This window comes from Acinonyx jubatus, chromosome X (genome assembly GCF_027475565.1).
Source record: "Acinonyx jubatus isolate Ajub_Pintada_27869175 chromosome X, VMU_Ajub_asm_v1.0, whole genome shotgun sequence".
In the NCBI taxonomy this organism is placed as follows: Eukaryota; Metazoa; Chordata; class Mammalia; order Carnivora; family Felidae; genus Acinonyx; species Acinonyx jubatus.
The window spans coordinates 111,439,795-111,454,700 of NC_069389.1; the positions used below are offsets into that span (position 1 = coordinate 111,439,795).

The following is a 14,906-nucleotide window of genomic DNA, read 5'->3' on the forward strand; positions in this document are numbered from 1 at the left end:
GATTCAGCAGGCCTGGGGTGAAGCCCAAGGTTCTGTATTTCTTGTAAGCTCCCAGGAGATGCCCGTGGTGCACCATGGACTACACACACCTTGAGAGGAAAGGAACTAAAAAGCAGTTCTCAATTGTGGTGCCATGGCACGCCGTGAGGTGCCGTAAGTAGTTTAGAACGAATTACTCTCTCTAAAATCAAATTAGGGAAGATTCATTATTTTCCTTCTAACAGAGAGGTAGAGGGGACCAAGAGGACCCCACCTCACCCTCCATGCCCCAGGGAAAGGCAAGAGAAGTCCATCTTTCCACATGAGTGACCCTGTAGGGACTGGAGGGGCTGCCCTTGGAGGAGTGTTGGGGGAGGCAGAGGTAGGTGCCTCTCCCGAAGACATCACCTGCTCCCCAGGTAGTTACTGGCCTTAGAGGCACTGGGTAGTGTCTGGAAAGCTGTGTTAAGGGAACTGGAGGTGTGGGGGGGGCGGGGGCTGGGCATGCTTCCGGAGTGGGCCAGGCCCAGCACTCCCATGGAGCACAGCCTGGGGTCTAGCGGGCTTCATGGCTCACTCAGAGCAGGGCCATCTGGGCTCCTCCCAGCACAGCACGCGCCCAGGTCCAGGAGGATGGAGAGGAGAAGTTGGGGCTTCAAAGAAAGAACAGCGCATCTTCTGCCATCTTGGAAAGTGATCCCTAAGGACCCCCAGCCCTGGCTGTGCTAGCCCCTAGCACAGGGTAGTTGTCTATAGTACAGGTCGTGCCTCTGAAGGCTATCTATCATGGGTAGCAGCAGAGAAAGGCTATGGTCACAGGGCTAGGGCATTAGGATACAGTCCTTTGGAAAGGACATCCCATCAAGGACAGCATGAAGGGTGAGAAAAGAGATTGTAAGCTCTGGAAACAGAAGGGTGAGAGCGAACACGGGAGTGTGACCAGTCATTCTGGATTGCCCAGGCGGAGGGCTTGCTCAGAACGGAGGAATTTCAGCACAAAAGTCAGGACAGTCCCAGGCACACAGGGGAGGTTGGTCACCCAAGCATCCGGCCTCCTTCTTCTGCCTTCCTCACAGTTCATGTTCCGGCACTACATAATTCCCTGCCCCTTCCAAACATGTGGTATTCTCAGGAAAGTTCATGTTTTCGGTGCGGTTCTGGAACATCGTTGCTTATAGAAAGTTAGCCATGATCACCGCAACTGTGAGCACTTTTACACACACATGGTGTAATTCCAGCTCCTGTACCTTTCTGCATCCCCCCAAAGGAGGAGGAAGAGCATGGAAGAGGAGAGGGATGGAGACACAAACAGGAGCTCTGATGTGGGCAGGAACACACTAATGAGTAGGAGCCTGTATTTTCAGAGGCTGCCTGTTCATCATATAAAGAAGCTGTGATCTGTGATCATATAAATAAGCCCGATGGGACAGACAAGAGCAAACCACTCACCCAATCAACTGTCGACCTTGGGTCATCAGTGGGGGTGCAAAGTCCACACATCCTCTAAAGATAACTGATCAGACCTATTTCAGGAATCCCGGGCTTGGGTTTTTCTCACACCAGTTCATCGACAAAGGGAAATAGCAGAATAGGGGTCCCTCTTTCTTTGGGGTTTAATCTTCTTCTTGGGCTGCAGGGAACAAGATATAAAACTAAATTCAAATGAAACACTCATGTTTAGAACTCAGATGCTTTGATAAAATTTATTTATTTAAATTCAAGTTAGTTAACGTACAGTGGAGTATGGGTTTCAGGAGTAGAACCCAGGGATTCATCACTTACATATGCCACCCAGTGCCCCTCCCCACAAGTGCCCTCCTAATGCCCATCACCCACTTAGCCCATCCCCCCACCCACCTCCCCTCCGGCAACCCTCAGTCTGTTCTCTGTATTTAGAGTCTCTTATGGTTTGCCTCCCTCTCTGTTTTTATCTTATTTTTCCTTCCCTTCCCCTATGTTCATCTGTTGTATTCCTTAAATTCCACATACGAATAAAATCATATGATATTTGTCTCTCTGTCTCTGACTGACTTATTTCGCTTAGCATAATACATTCTAGTTCTATCTACATTGTTGCAAATGGCAAAATTTCATTCTTTTTGATCCCTGAGTAGTATAGTATTCCAGTGTGTGTGTGTGTGTGTGTGTGTGTGTGTGTGTCTGTGTGTGTGTGTGTGTGTGTACACACATCTTCTTTATCCATTCATCAGTCCATGGACATTTGGGCTCTTTCCCATAATTTGGCTATTGTTGATAGTGCTGCTATAAACATGGGGGTGCCTGTGTCCCTTCAAGTCAGCGTTTTTTTTTATTCTTTGTATAAATACCTAGTAGTGCAATTGCTGGGTCAAAAAGTAGTTTTATTTTTAACTTTCTGAGTAAACTCCATACTGTTTCCCAGAGCGGCTGCACCAGTTTGCATTCCCACCAACAGTGTGAAAGGGAGAACCCGGATGCTTTAAAAGCACAAGGTAATATGGTCTGCAACTTGCCTAGAACCCAAAGAAAAACCTCTGGTCAGCTGTTAGACAGACTGCAATATGTGTTGAAAGAAAAAACTCTTAGTCTTGTGTTGTAGATGTGAATTTCGGAAACAATTACATAGGCGTAAATATTTTTTAAATATTTATTTATTTTTGAGAGGCAGACACAGAGACAGACAGAGAATTCCAAGCAGGCTCCACACTGTCAGTGGCAGAGCACGGTGCGGGGCCCAAAGTCACGAACCGCAAGTTCACGACTTGAGCCAAAATCCAGACTTGGATGCCTAACCGACTGAGTCACCCAGGCGCCCCTACATATATGTGAATATTAAACTTAGCTCTAGACCTCCTATTTCTACTGAAGACAGAAAACTTAACCTTACCAATTCAGTGTAAACTCTGTCATTTCTGGGTTATATCCTTTTTTCAGCCTTCTCTAAGTAAATACTTAGAAAATCCAGGATATCTTCTCTCCCCTGTTTTATTTCCTTCTTCCTGCCAGGTAGGCAGCAGGAGGTTTCATAGGGTCCTTCGATCAGTCTCAGTTCCAGGTGGGCATCTACTGTCCACGCAATTCCACTTGCCTGTTCTTTGTAGTCCTTTGGCAAATGACATCCCGCTTCTTCCCCCTAAACTGAAAGACAAGGACAACACGAAGGGTGGGGGAAAGACAGAGTGAGCTCTGCAAACAAGAAGAGTGAGCGGGAATGTAGTAGGATGACCAACCGTCCTGGTCTATCCAGGCTGAGTGGACATTGCTACATCCACTGCTGAAGTGCCCAAGTCCCCCTCTGACACCTGATTGCCCTGGACCCTGCAGATTCTGTATCAGCCTCGCTCTGACTGTGCAGCCCCCTCAAGTCCCCTGGTCTACTTTGAAGCACCATCCCAAAGCAACAAGAGCCAGGAGAACACGTCAGGCGACGTCTTTCTAACCATTCCGTACTGGCCTTGGCGTTAGCAAGGTGTGGTAGGGTGGAGGCCTATTTCCCTACTGGCCCCAGAATGTGCCTTGATCAGAGGATAGAGGATGCCTCTGCCTGCTCAGATGGCAAAGAAAGCAGCAGAGTGGCTCCGAGAAAGGAAGCAAAGGGGCAGGTTGCTTAGCCTGCCTCCGGTCTGGCCAGAAAGAGTCTGGGTCATCCGGACCCGCTCACCAGAGGAGGACGGATCCCATGGACATCTAGCTACACTGTAACATCCAGGGACCAACCGAGCTTTCTTCTTCCCCCACCAACAACTAGTTATTTCTGTTATTTTCCCCTATCTTTCCAGTTAATACTGTGAGGCATCAGCTCATGTCAGTTATGTTGGCATTTCAAGGAAACACTCTTTCCCACAAGGCAGAAGCTCGTGTAAGGTGATCTTTACACATTCTCCCAGAAGCTTTGACGACTGAAGTCCCCAAATAATCTCATTCGCAAAGGTTCTAATGATGATGGCATATTGTCCTTCCCATTAGTTTACAACTGTATACTGGTTTTTTTTTTTTAAAGAGATCCCTTCTCAGTGCAAAAGACAAAGCTTTTTGATCAAGTACATACACCTCTTAGGAAATGGATAGCTTTTTTTGACATGGAAATTATAATGCTGGACTTATTATAGGAGTAGCTGAAGGAAGCATGTGTTCAAAATTCTCCCAAGAGCAATTTAGCCATATGTACAAAGAAGGCTTAAAAATGTGTTCATGCATATCCTTTGTTTCAATTGCACTTCTAGGAATTTATGGTAAAAAAGAAAGATATATGCACAAGACTGTACTCGGCATGTAGAAAGGTACAAAAAGAATGTCACTTCCACTCTAACAATGAGAAAACACTGGGTAATTTATAAAAACATAACATATCTTGAGCCCAACAGAAATCTGAAGTCACAGGGGAAGCAAGTAAAATGAGTTCCAGGGTGACTAAACCCTTAGAAAGGAGACACGTGATCTATTTCATCTTTGGCCAGCGGGGTGAAAAATGAGGCTGCCACACAAGTGGTGGCAGCTAACATTTTAGTGAATTCTTTTTTTTTCTTTTTTTAAGTAGGCTCCACACCCAATATGGGGCTTGAACTCACGACCCCGAGATCAAGAGTCACGTGCTCTACTGACTGCACCAGCCAGGCACCCCATCTTTATGAATTCTTAAAGGCCAAATATGGGCTAGCATATTTGGAATAGCTAAGTTTGGGGGCGCCTGGGTGGCTCAGTTGGTTGAGCGTCCAACTCTTGATTTCAGCTCAGGTCATCATCCCAGGCCATGGAGCCTGCTTGGAATAGTCTGTCTGTCTGTCTCTCTCTCTCTTCTCTCCCTCTCTCTGCCCCTCTCCTCCACTTGTGTGTGCACTCTCTCTCTAAAATAATATATATATGGAATATATATGATATATATATATATATATATATATATATATATATATATATATGGACTAGCTAAGTTGCAAATAGCTAAGAGCCATAGACATTAGGAGAGCCCACAGTCACTTCCACAGACCTCCACTGGGTGTTCACTAGAAAGACTTAAGGGAAGGCAGGAGACGGGGGAAAACTCCCTGGGGTAACTCAGGCACGCAGGAGGTGGTAGCTGCCGCTGGGGGACTAGTACAAAATCCCACCTGCTTCCCTAAACCTCCTCATTTACGAAGCAAAAGTATTAAGCCACTGGTGGAATGACAGCAAATCCTTTTGTTCCCATCCATGCTCCAAGCAGAAATCTATTGCTTTAGGACAAGAGATAGAAGCAAGAACCCTCTGTCCCTACAGGAGGGGCAGGATTCCATCCTGGGCTCAGGATCCTGCAAAGATACCACGCAATGACCCATATCATCTAGGAGAAGGGAAAAGAACTCCCATACTAGACCAACCACAAAAACAAAGCACAGTTTGGCTGCCACAGGGACGAAGGGCAAGGACACGGAGCAAAACCTACCCTTGAGACCCAAGTAAACAGCACTTGTCCAAGAAAGAAGCTGAACCAAAACAAAACCTTTCCACCCCTACCAAGAGCACAGCACTGAGTAACAAGCAATAGCAGTTTAGCAAGAATGTAGAGAAGCCAACCTCTGCAGGGTATGTGTATAACAACTAGTAATTTCCCCAGGGAGGGTAATAAAAACACTGAGGAAAACCCATCAGCACCCCAATCCCATTATAAGAACAAAGTAACAGCAACCAAAATCTGGAGGAACTCGAAGACTGTGGCATATTTAAGGTAAAGGTAGCAACAATAAAACCCACCCCACATGGAACAACCGACTAGAATGACTCATCTCCTAATGCTAATGGCCTAACATAAGAAGAGGCGGACTCATTGGTACATTGAATACCATCTCCCCCTATTGCCAATGTTCTGCTATCCATACTGCACAGAAATCAGTAAGAAATGATAAGAAACAGAAAAAAACAAGTTAAACACACACAGGCACACACAGAATCAAGAGATGACATAACCAACACAACCAGATTCGGAGCTAAACCATTTGTTGGAATTTTAAATTTTTAAACAGGGACGTAAAAAACAAACAAACAAACAGGGATTTTAGGGGCACCTGGGGTGGCTCAGTCAGTTGGGTGTCTGACTTTGACTCAGGTCATGATCTCACAGTTCATGGGTTCAAGCTGTCAGCTCAGAGCCTGGAGCCTGCTTTGGATTCTGTGTCTCCCTCTCTCTCTCTGCCCCTCCTTCACTCATGCTGTCTCTCTCTCTCTCTCTCTCTCTCTCTCAAAAATGAATAAATGTTAAAATTTTGAAATAAATAAAAAACAGGGACTTTAAAATAAATATTATTCATATTTTAAAGGCAGAAAGTATGCTACTAGACAGAAATTTCAGTATATGTAAATAATCAACAATGGAAGAAATGGTAAAAACTAAAGGAAACCTAAAATCTATTGTTTTCACATTTTAGTTGTTTAAAAAATTTTTTTTAATGTTTATTTATTTTTGAGACAGAGAGAGACAGAGCATGAACGGGGGAGGGCCAGAGAGAGAGGGAGACACAGAATCTGAAGCAGGCTCCAGGCTCTGAGCTGCCAGCACAGAGCCCGACGTGGGGCTCGAACTCACGGACCATGAGATCATGGCCTGAGCCAAAGTCGGACGCTTAACCGACTGAGCCACCCAGGTGCCCCACATTTTAATTGTTTAAAAGAGAATTGATAACTTCACATTCTGAGTAACTTGGAGAAAGCATGGCCCATGCTCTTTCCCACTGAGATCAGTTATAAAATCTTGATAGAATGTGTGAGCTTCTATTGAGAGCTCTGAAAAATAAATAGCAGGTAGATTGAAGCAGGAGATCGTAATTCAAAATATTACCAAGTGTGCAGTGAGTTTACCCTTTTCTACCTCCCCACTATCTTCCAGCCTAGACTTAATGCAGCCTAAAACCTGGAAGCAGGAATTGGCGTGGACAGAGAATGCTTCAGGAGACACCTTATAGTCACTGCCCCATGAGCAGGAAAGTAACTCGCTAATGCTAGTGGAGGAAATCTACATTTAAAATTTTTTCTCCACCCTGTCACACTCCAGCCTTCAAGAAATCCTGGATCATGGGTTTGATATTCTGATCTACTCTCTCTCCGTGATCTCATTTGTCCTTTTGCTTCCCTGGGCAAGAAATCCTGGATCAGAGGAAGTAGCAATAACGAAAGCAGCAGCCGGGTCTGGCAAGAGGCAAGTGTGGACATGGGGAATGCACAGCAGCATTAGGGTTAACACAGCCCCGGGTGTTGAGACAGAGGACCAAAATAGGGAGGCCCAGGGAAGCAAAAGGATGCATGAGATCACAGAGAGAGAGTAGATCGGAATATCAAACCCATGAGGTTGTTTATGAAATCATGAGCACGTGTGAATCTGACCCTAAACAGCCTAATGTAACTGTGAGAACTGAAAGAAGGGAGAAGCCCCTCACTCGGGTCCCAGACTAGCCTCTGGGTGACGCAGATAGAGCAAAAATCACTCTGAAAGTGGAACAATGAAAACACAGGCCACAGAAGGCTGGTTGGAAGTGGTGTCCTAAACAACACAGTGTTGACTGCCTGCGAAAAAGCTAAAATGTAGATGTTCTCCATTTGATTTAAACAAAAGCCAGAATCTCATAATATGGTATTTAAAAAAAAAATTTTTTTTTGATGTTTATTTATTTTTGAGAGAGAGACAGAGCACAAGCGGGGGGGGGGGGGGGGGGGGGAGTGAGAGAGAGATCGAACCAGAATCTGAAGCAGGCTCCAGATTCTGAGCTGTCAGCACAGAGCCCGACACAGGTCTTGAACTCAAGAACCTCAAGATCATGACCTGAGCTGAAGTCAGACGCTTCACCGACTGAGCCACCCAGGCGCCCCCTCATAATATGGTATTTAAAACACCCAATATAGGGGCACCTAGGTGGATCAGTTGGTTGAGCATCCAACTTTGGCTCAGGTCATGATCTCACAGTTTGTGAGTTCGAGCCCTGCGTCGGGCTGTGTGCTGACAGCTCAGAGCCTGGAGCCTGCTTCAGATTCTGGGTCTCCCTCTGTTCCTCTGCCCCTTCCCCACTTGTGCTCTGTCTCTGTCCCTCTCAAAAATAAATAAACATAAAAAAATTCAAATAAAGAAATAAAAATAAAACACCCAATATAAAATCCAAAATGGCTAAACATATAAAGAACCAGGAAAATGTAAATTTTAGAACTGAAAAATACAATAACTAAAATAAAACACAGACTGGCTGGGCTCCGTAGCAGAATGGAGAGAACAGAGAAAAAATCAGCGAAATTGAAGATAAGTCAATATAAATCATCTACTCTGAAAAACAAAGAGAAAAAAATAAATTCAAAAACAGAGCCTCAGGCACGCAGAAACAAAACCAAAGGCTTAACAGTTTTGTCACTGAGATCTCAGAAAGGAGAAGAGAGGGCCGTGCTGAACAAATATTTGAAGAAATTTTGACGAAAAACTTCCCCAACGTGGTGCTGTTTTTTTCTAGCCTCCGTGGGTTCCGATGAGAAATCTCTCACTGCAATGGTTTTCTCCCTATAATCAAGGTGTCATTTTTCTCTCACTGCTTTAAAGATTTTTCCATTGCCTTTATTTTACAAAGTTTAATCATAATGTTTGTTCAAGTTTTTTTAATCTGCTCTTTGCCACATTTGGGGAGTTTCCGGCCCTTACTCTTTAAGTACTTTTTCAGCTCTGTTTTCTTGTTTTGTCTCCCTCAGGACTCTTACTATATTAATGTTAGATATTTTGCTATAATTCTACAGGTTCCTGAGGCTCTACTCAATTTTTTTTCAATTTTCTTTTTTGTTGTTGTTCCAGCTGCCTGATTCTTTCCTCCACACACCCCCCCCCCACCCCACCGTTTTGTTGTTGAACCCATGCACAGTTTTCTAGTTCAGTTGTGTTTTCAGTTGTACAAGTTACATTTTGTTCTTCTTTGCATCCTCTCTACATTTGTTAAGGCTTTCTATTTCTTTGCTGTGGTTTTTTATTTTTTCACTTTTTTTAAGTGTATTTGTAATTGCGCCTTTACATAATTTTTTAAACTTTTTTTTACTGTTTATTTTTGAGAGAGAGAGAGAGAGAGAGAGAGAGAGCGAGAGAGAGCATGACCAGGGGAGGGGCAGAGAGAGAGGGAGACACAGAATCCGAAGTAGGCCCAGGCTCTAAGATCATTTGAGATCTTCCTGGGTTGTGTGTAATTTTCTATTGAAACTTGGGGAATTCAGTAGGTTGAGCTTCGAACTCTTGATTTCAGCTCAGGTCATGATCCCAAGGGTCGTGGAACTGAGCCCCACATCAATGCTTGGGATTCCCTCTCTCTCTCAAAATAAATAAATAAATAAATAAATAAATAAATAAATAAATAAATAAAAGAAATTTGGGGAATATTATGTTACGAAACTCTGAATCTAATTCATTTAAACCTTAGTTTTCTTTCTGTGACAGCACTCTGGCAGGGTGAGGGTCAAATGGTTTTATTGCTGAGAAGTGGGGTGAGAAATCCAAGTTTCCCACTTGGCCTCCACTGACAGTCACTTAATTGGTCCCTGGCCTGAAGGGGCAGGAGTTCCTGTTATTGCACCCAAATGACCTTCACTCACACACCATGAGGTGGGGGCTCATTACTAGCTGCCAGGAATGAAAGTTGGGTTTCTCAGACACTGACTTGGCGGCAGTACTGGGTCACCTTGTTATATCTGCAAATGTGGAACTCCAGGCTCCCCACTCTGTCTTTACTGGTATTAGTGGGAGCAGGGCCACTATGGCAATGGGATGAAGTGTAGCAGAAGTATCATATAGAGTCTGTCCTGCTAGGCTGCCTCTTTCCTAGTCCTGTGGCTAGAGAGAATGTGCTTTATTTATTAAATGTTTATTTATTTGTTTTGAGTGTGACAGAGTGTGTGCAAGTGAGCAGGAGAGGGGCAGAGGGACAGGGAGAGAGAGAATCCCAAGCAGGCTCTATGCTCAGCACAGAGCCTGACACAGGGCTCGATCTCACAACAGTGAGATCATGACCTGAGCCGAAATCAAGAATCAGATGCTCAACTGACTGAGCCACCCAGGCACCCTGAGAACACGCTTTCATTAGGGTGGCTTCTTCTTCTTCCTCTTCCTCTTCTTCCTTTTCTTATTCTTCCTTTTCTTCTTCCTCCTCCTCCTTCTTCTTCTCTCTTTTTTTTGGGGGGAGGGGTGGGGAGGAAGGGGGCTGTGCCCATTGCTGTTTCTGTGTCGCTGACTTCTTCAGCTCCAAGTCTGGGACCTAGGAGCAAAATGAAACCCAGGGAACTCAGTACCATGTTGCACCTCAGACCCCGAGGTCCATCGACAGTTTGCACTCTTCTCCGTGTTTCAAAATCTTTTTATATTTGTTATATAACTTCCAGGGCTTTTAGTTGTACTTAGCAGAAAAGAAGAAAAAGTATGTCTACTCCATCTTCTTTGAAGTGGAAGTCCTCCAAAAATATTTAAGGAATTAAAATGATACAAAGTGTGTTCTCTGGATAAAAAATAAATAAACTACAAGTCAATAACAGAAAGACATCTGGAATACCCTCAAATATTTGGAAATTAAGAGATACACTTCCTTTTTTTAAAGTTTATTTATTCTCAGAGAGAGAGAGAAAGGGACAGCATGAGTGGAGGAGGGACAGAGAGAGAGAGAGAGAGAGAGAGAGAGAGAGAGAGAGAGAATCCCAAGCAGGCTCCGTACTGCCAGCACAGAGCCCAACATGGCAGAGCTCGATGTCACGAACCACGAGATCATGACCTGAGCTGAAATCAAAAGTGGGACACTTAACCCACTGAGCCACCCAGGCACCTCAAGATACGCTTCTAAATAACTTATGAAACAATACAGAAGTCCCAAGGAGAATCAGAAAACAATTTGAGTTGAATAAAAAAAACACACTTTAGTCAAACTTTGTTACATGCAGCTAAACCAACGTAGACAGGGGGATTTTACAGCAGTCAATGCATAAATTAGAAAAAAGCATAAGTCTCAAATCAACAATCTGAGCTGCCACCTCAAAAACTAGAAAGAGTACAGGAAATTAAACCCAAAACAAACAAAATGAAGGAAATAATAAAGAGAAGATAAAATTAAGAAAAAAAAACACCACACACACAAAAAAATCAATGAAACTAAATTTTGTTTCTTTGAAAAGATCAGTAAAACTGATCCACCCACGAAAAAAGAGGAGACACAAATTATCAACATCCCAAATAAGACTAGTGATATAACTATAGTTTATAAAGATATTTAAAAGATATTAAGGCCATTTTATGAACAACTTTGTGCCAATAAATTTGGTAACCTTATGAAACTGAAATATACACTGAGAAACAAAACCACTAAAGTTACTCCGGAAAAGGAGATCACCTGCGTAGCCTTATGACTTACATTAAAGAAACAGAATTTATAGTCAAACATACCCACAAACAAAGCCCCAATCCTCAGGTTAAAAACCACCCCAAAGAAAACAATTGAGCCAAAAGAAGAAGGAATAGTTAACAACTCAGAGTTTATGGGGCCATCTCTATCCTAATATCAAACCGAAGACATTACAAGAAAGAAAAAAAAAAAACTAGAGAACAATAACCCTTCTGAATACAGATATGAAAAAACCTCAACAAGATATTGGCATATTTAACCTAACAATATATAAAAAGAATAATATAATATACCCAAGTACAGTTTAACCCAAGAATGTAAAGTCGGTTCAAAACTTTGTCAAGGACCAATAAAGCAATTCACTATAATAAATTTTAAAAATTTTTTACATTTTCTGACTCCATGCCACAAAAATATTTGACAAGATTCAACACACACTCACGTTAAAAACTCTCCAGAAACAAGAATAAAAGAGAAATTCCTAACATTGATAAAAAGCATCTATAAAAAACTACAGCCAGCAGATATTCTCTAGAATAAGACAGAGATGTCCACTCTTAACTCTCTTATTCAACACTGTGCTGGAGATCCTAGCTACAAATAAAATAGAAGAAAATACTTTTCCTATTCTCAAATCAAAAGCTATTTGAAAGGGATAACACTACCTTCATTCTTAAAAGACATGATTGTTTCTGTGGAAAATGTCAATGTACTATAAAGCTTCTAGAACAGGGGTGCCTGGGTGGCTCAGTCGGTTAAGAGGCTGATCTTGGCCCAGGTCATGACATCATGGTTTGTGAGTTTGAGCCTGGCATTGGGCTCCATGCTGATGGTGTGGAACCTGCTTGGGATTCTCTCTCTCTCCCTCTCTCTCTCTCTGCCCCTGCCCCACTCGCATTTGGATGCTCTCTCTGTCAAAATAAATAAACTTTTTTTAAAAAAGCCTTTAAAAAAATCTAGAACAAATGAGTTGATCAAAGTCATAGGATATAACGTCTACTATATACAAAAATCAGTTGTATTTCCATATGTTAGCAACAAACAATTGGAACTGAAATTCATTTATTTATTTGGAACTGAAATTTAAAATGAAGCATTGCTTTTTACAATACCACCAAAAGGATAAAATAGTTATGTATAATCTAACAAAATACATGCAAGATCTGTATCCTGAAAAAATATCTACATTGCAGCACTGTTTTTAATAGATATACACCACAAGCTAGATAGAACGCCAATAATAGACGACTGGATGAATAATGTATGGTTCTTGCAAACAGAGGAATGCTTTCAATCACTTAAAAAGATATTGCCGATTATTATTTATCAAAATGTGTTTTAAGTATTTATGTGTTTTAAAAGTTTAAACCAGCAACCGCAGTAATATTTTGTTTCAAACTACACCCATGTGTGCAGAAGAATGAATTGCAACACACAGCAAGATTTAAAGAACAAATACCTCTGAGTGACAGACTGTTTAAATTTTTATATCTACTTATCTGCTCCTCTTCACTTGTAGACATAGCTAATGTAATAAAAAATAATAAATATTTTCAGCCATTAAATTTGGTCTCCGTTGGCACTCTTGTATGGTTAAGAAGGAATGTTAGGGGGCGATATGCATGTAAAATCTTTCTGAATTTCTCTTCACCCTTACCACCTTCATTGGAGTAGCTCTCTAGGTAAATGTGGCCTCAACCTTAACCTTACCATATTGCGATTTGGAAAGTTCAATTTGACCTTCATATTTTCAACATTCTGGAATTTCAATGGCATTTCCTATTTCCTTAAGATACTTTGAGAGACACTGATATTTTTGAGATATGCTGATATTTTGACATTCGTATACCATTTTGCATTTTTGAGTTTCCTTTATTTTAGACCTGTTGCATTGGGCGTGACGTGACACTTCGCTAATTCCAAGATTAGTTTTCATCAAACAATAGTTTAAATGATCACATTTCTATTTGCATTCAAAAATATCATGTAAGTATTCACATCACGTGTATATTTAATTCAGATACTGCTGAGGCAAATAATTTCTGTTTTACTTGTACTGTCTGTATTGGAAAAAAATCACTATTTTACATCTTGAATGATTATGTTAAAATGTTCCTCAGCAGAAATCAGATCCTGAATTGTCAACAAATCTTCTGCCTGATATACATATTTTTGCAGGTCAGCACCCACTGGTCAGTCACTGGATTTGAAGAAGAACTCTGGCCCATAATATGAATTCTAGCATATGATTATGGAATTGAGTAAAAACACTGGGAACTGACTTAACTGTGACGCATCTACAACATACAGCATATGGCACTTCAGAGAACAGGGTGCTTCGATTCCAAATCCTGGCTTACTGGCCAGGGATCTTGGGGAAGTTACTTCGTCTCTCTCTTGGCCTGTATTTCCTCCCTTGTAAAATCGGGACAATGCCAGTACCTTCCTCAGAGGGATGATATGAAGATTAATGAAGTCACTACATGTAAAGTGCTTAGAATAGTGCCTGGTATTCAACAAATATTCTCTATTTTGGTGAATAAACTGGTGGTTTGGAATAGAGTAGGTTCAGGATACAGATGAAATGAACGTTGGATTAAAAGACCCTAATGGAGAGCAACAGCAACGCAAGATGGCAGCCACCATGGGCTCGGGAGTAAAGGTCCCTCGCAATTTTCGACTGTCGGAAGAACGGGAAGAAGGCCAGAAAGGAGTAGGGTCTAGAAGGTGATGAAGACCTGACACTTACAAGATGGACAGGGATGATAATTGGGCCTCCAAGGATAATCTATGAAAACCAAATATACAGCCTTAAAATAGAATGTGGACCGAAATACCCAGCAGCAACCTCCCCCCCACCCCCCGCTTTGTAAGATTTGTAACAAAAATTAATATGGAGCTAATAGTTCTAATGGAGTGGTGGACCTAAGAGTCATATCAGTGCTAGCAAAATGGCAGAATTCACATAGCATCAAAGTCATCCTGTAAGAGCTCTGGCGCCTAATGATGTCAAAAGAAACCATGAAACTCCCTCAGCTGCCCCCCCACCCCCAGGACAGTGTTACAGCAATTAATGAAAAAGAAAAACTACAGCCCCTCCCCGTCCCCCAATTCGATTTAAGCGGTTTTCATTTTCCACAATAGTAAATTTTCTAGATATGTCTTGTAGACCTCAAAGTACTAGAAAGGAAGCTCCCATTCAAAGGCAATTTATCTTAAGATACTGTAAACAATACTGATTTTTTGTCCATGTAAAATATAAGTTGTGCTATTAAAAAAAAAAAAAAGACCCTAATGGATCTAATGACAGCTACGTGACTAGTAAAATACACCAACACTGAACTACTGAGTACTGAATTTCATATACCTGTGCTAATTGCTAAATCATAGCATTACCTGGATTAATGTAATCTTCCAATAACCATATAGAATAAGCATGAGCATCTCCATTTCGTAAGCAGCGTAACACAGTGGGAATGTTATGGAACCTGGTCTGGATCACCCGGTGGAAGAACCAAGTGACACTCAGAGATCTTGGAAGGCAGGAGGTTGATTTCACACCCGCGGGCTCAGAGGAGATCA

General features: G+C 42.1%; 1 pseudogene; it reads left to right on the forward strand.

Moving 5' to 3' along the window:
• Window positions 1-13,956: 13,956 nt before the first annotated feature.
• Window positions 13,957-14,398, forward strand: LOC106980688 (ubiquitin-conjugating enzyme E2 variant 1-like; annotated as a pseudogene).
• Window positions 14,399-14,906: the final 508 nt, after the last annotated feature.